At 34.4% G+C, this 4166-nt stretch overlaps 1 long non-coding RNA gene across 1 annotated transcript; it reads right to left on the bottom strand.

Moving 5' to 3' along the window:
* Positions 1-1926: 1926 nt before the first annotated feature.
* LOC149772406 (uncharacterized) lies at positions 1927-3671 on the bottom strand. Its single transcript, XR_016417709.1, has 3 exons — positions 3352-3671; positions 2855-3082; positions 1927-2595 (listed from the first exon to the last, which is right to left on the bottom strand). It is a non-coding gene; the product is annotated as an uncharacterized LOC149772406 (long non-coding RNA).
* Between the last annotated feature and the right edge of the window lie 495 nt (positions 3672-4166).

The following is a 4166-nucleotide window of genomic DNA, read 5'->3' as shown; positions in this document are numbered from 1 at the left end:
GACTCCTGTTTACAGAGTTCATTGGCACTAGCTCATGGACACTTCTCTGATGATTTTGACATCCTCGGGCTGTTAATTCTTGCAGTCGGACATCCGGGGAATTGTCACGTGACATTCATCACAACGCGGCCGCCATATTTGTTTGGGGGAAAACAAGTAATCACAATCCATTGTAAAATTCCTAAGAGCTGTTGTGCACCAGGTTGTCATTCCAACAAGAGGAAAAATCAGGCTCAAAAGTTTTATATCACACCCAATCAATCCTCACGAAGAGAAAGATGGTTACATGCAATCAGCAGAGCAAAGCTAAATCCTGACGGCAGTATTAATAAAAATAAACGCTGGTCTCCAAGATGCGGACACTGTTACGTTTGTTCAGCACATTTCATTCCTGGTAAGTATTATGCTAATTTATATCCCTTCATTTAAACCGTTATCTGATTTACTGTAAATGATGAGAAATGGAATTAAATTATTTATAATATAACGTGTTCTACCGCACCCTGAAGTCAATTTCGTTTCACTAAGTACCCGTTCACAACACTAAAGTGGAGTTTCTGCAATAAATGTCTTGATAGTGCAGAAGAGAGAGAGAGAGAGAGAGAGAGAGAGATTTGTATAAAATGTGCACACAAATTTACAAAACATTGGTACAAGTTTGTATATTGTATAACTTTAAATTAATCAAGATGAACAATTTGGTCAATAAATATTGAGATTTGTGAAAGTTCATAACGTTCACATAAGTAATATATATATGCTTCTTTTAACAGTGAAATTGGCTGAACCATGTCAGGCAACGAAGAAGTTGAAGTTAATGGATGACAACAAACAAATGGATATACCATCTTGTTACTTCAGATGACAATGACACAGGAATCACAACACCTGGAAACAAAGTCACCTGAAGTTGAGTCAGTTTCAACTGCACCACATTTTATGCCAATGAAACAACCATTGGAAAAATCTGAGAGAGAAATGCTATATATGGAAATTGACAATCTCAGAAAAGAAAGAAATGATGCCTTACAGAAAACATCAAGTCTGGAACATATAATTAGTGCTACCTCTCTTTCATCAGCTTCTGTAGAGGGAAACAATGATGCCTGCCAGATGATGACTGGCCTTAGCTGGGATATAATTTTACAGCTATTTACTTTTTTAAGTACATGTATTACCAGTAAATGGTCAAATAAAGCCAGCCTGCCACTAAAGGAACAACTGTTTTTAACACTTGTGAAACTACATCATAATGTGTCTCAAATCAACAACAATTGACTGCTTCTGGAAATGGATTGATCTCATGCATGCAAAAATTGGATTCAAGATCAAGGGGACTGATAGAGAGACAATATTCAGCACAATACCTCCAGTGTTCAAATCCAAATTTCCTCGTCTGACTTCAATAACAGATTGTTTTGAAATATTCATTGAAGCACCCAAAAATTTATTGGCAAGGGCACAATGTTATAGTTCATACAAGAAACACTGCACAGTTAAAGTTTTTATTTATTGTACACCTCTTGGGTCCATCAGTTACATATCTAATGCATGGGGAGGCAGAGAATGTGTGATCGGATAGATGAAAAATAGATTTACTGTATTGAAAGGGACTTTACCAATCAGATGTGTCAAAAGCATTAAAGATGAAAGCGTTGAATCGGTGTTATAGAGTTGTGACAAAATAATAAAGGTGTGTGCTGCCCTAATTAATTTGTGGACTGGGATTGTGTTTAAAGAGTAAACTGGATCACAGAATATATGTTTGAGATTTTTATTTCAATTGTTGCATTTCATGATGACATGTCAAATACATTATAAAAGAAATTTAAACATAATCCATGACAATAATTATTTACATGTACATGTATACTGTGACACAAATATTACAGAAATGTTATTTTAATGCAATATTTTTATCATTAAACACACTCATATATGTAAATTACTACATTAAGCTGTTTTATTATGTCAATACATTAATCACATTGAATACATTGAAATTCATTGACAAAATGAAAAGAAATGCCTCATGAGTTGTTATTTTTGTACACAGCTGACCGTATTTACATGCATCATAGTTTTGTTCATTGTTATTAAACAAACTTAATAGTAAATTGTTGTCTGTTTCATTTTTTTGCCAATTTCCATAAATTGAATCACACATCTTGTTTAAATCGACGCCTTCAATTTTCTCATTTTTTGCCGAATAAAAGCTTCGGAAGGATGGTGACAACTTACTAGATGTTGGCTCAGGTCCAAGAGAAACAAACCGACCACTGTACTCTTTAAAGGCACTCAAACCAACACAAGGTTCATCCAAACTAGCCAGTGCTTTCAGAAATCGATTCTGCTCTTCAGCGGTTGCTGGTTCTGGCATCTTTCTCATCTTTTTCTTAGATCTTTTTAGGGCCTCTTTGGCAGCAGTCTTATAAAATTGTATCTCAGCTATGTTTTTTGGGTTCTACTTTCTTCACAAAACATGCATTCCATTCACATGGGTGGTCTGTGCAGGTGCTCGATGTATATCCCAGTCGCACTGCAGTTTCTATTTTAAACAGTAATGCACCAATGTGGGAACAAGTCTCTCCTAACCTATAATAAAGCAATGAAATGTTTTGTTAACATTATGATATAATATACTTAATTTGGTGCAACTATAGTCTTAAAATATGCATATGTATAACTATAAGGTTACAGATTTAGATTCTTTCTTTAAATTTATTGGGCTGTTTACAGAGTTCAGCATTTATCCCAGAATTTCCAGCATACAATGAAAAGAAATTGTTTGAGTAGGTGACAGTGTCCTTATTGTCTAAATTTATGTCATGGTAACTAAGTTACATGTACTTACCCAGCCATACAGTTACAATGTGCTGCAATAACAGGTCCTGATTTTTTTAATGCAACCCATGGGTGGTGGGGTTCTTCAGTCACTCTCCAAGAAGGTTTCACATCAGCTTTCAAAACATAATGTCCACTGTCAGTCTTCATGTGGAAAACATTCTGAACCCACCCTGACACAAAAAAATGTGTGCCTCTAGAGACCTATAGTTCTCCATTGCCTCAGCAGAATAAATACCTGTAAATGAAAATGATAAGTTGTTTTAAATTTGAATAATTATGTAAAAACAATTAGTTGAATCTATTAAATGAAAATGTAAAAGATACATAGACAATACCTTCTTTCTATTCTGCAAATTCGTACACATGGTATTTACAAGCACCACTATTCACTATTTACAAGCATCAATTTATTGTAGTTTACCGTTATTTGCAACATTTAATAATATTATTATTTACATTCAAAGAAATACGTTAATTCACCCGTCAAATAAAATAAATGCTTACGTGGATGTTTAATCAGGTAGTTATAAACATCGTGGTATTCAGTAGCTGGCCATTGTTTCGGGTCATTGATCCAGGTATCAGCGGGCACCTTATAAGGACAAATATCCATTGCAATCAACTTCAGTTTTACCAAATACCTCTGTTGTGCGTCCAAAGCCAAATTGTCTTGATATTGGTAAGACATTTCAATTAAATTTAACAATTAATCTAATATAATAACTGAATTCTTCGAATTTCGATCTTTCACAACGGTGTCCCCCAAACAAATATGGCGGACGAGTTGCTATGTTGAGCACGTGACTCGATGACGTCAGTCCGACTGCGAGAATTTTCTGATCGGCATCGATACATAATTTACTCGCTGTCGAGCTACTCTTTTGTGAGTTGAGTTCCACTTTCTCCCACTTCATTGGCAAATAATCACGGGTTTTAATTATTCTGCAATGATTTTGAAACATAATTTACAATTTTATTTTTTAAGGGCTTCAATAGATGACCTAATATTTTCAAAACCCTTCCAATGTGCGCCCATTGTAATCAAACATATCTATTATCAGAAATTAATTGAAAGTTGCAATTAACTCTATGTAATTGTGTAAGATGTTGTGCTTAGAGTTCAAGGTCAAAGGGCCATGATCACCTCTCTGAAGACATTTCAAATGTTTTTTTTTTTTTAAATAAAATAATTAAGTAACGAGAAAGAGCGAAAATCAACAAGTTTTAAAAAATTAAACAAATAAAAGAGACTTAAATCATCAAGGTCTCGTACAATTATGAGTAACGTCCAAATACATTAAGCGTTAATCTAACGGCTT

Source organism: Sinohyriopsis cumingii, unplaced genomic scaffold (genome assembly GCF_028554795.1).
Source record: "Sinohyriopsis cumingii isolate HCF-2022 unplaced genomic scaffold, ASM2855479v2 utg001510l, whole genome shotgun sequence".
NCBI classification, from domain to species: domain Eukaryota; kingdom Metazoa; phylum Mollusca; class Bivalvia; order Unionida; family Unionidae; genus Sinohyriopsis; species Sinohyriopsis cumingii.
This window is presented reverse-complemented; position numbering and strand designations above follow the sequence as displayed.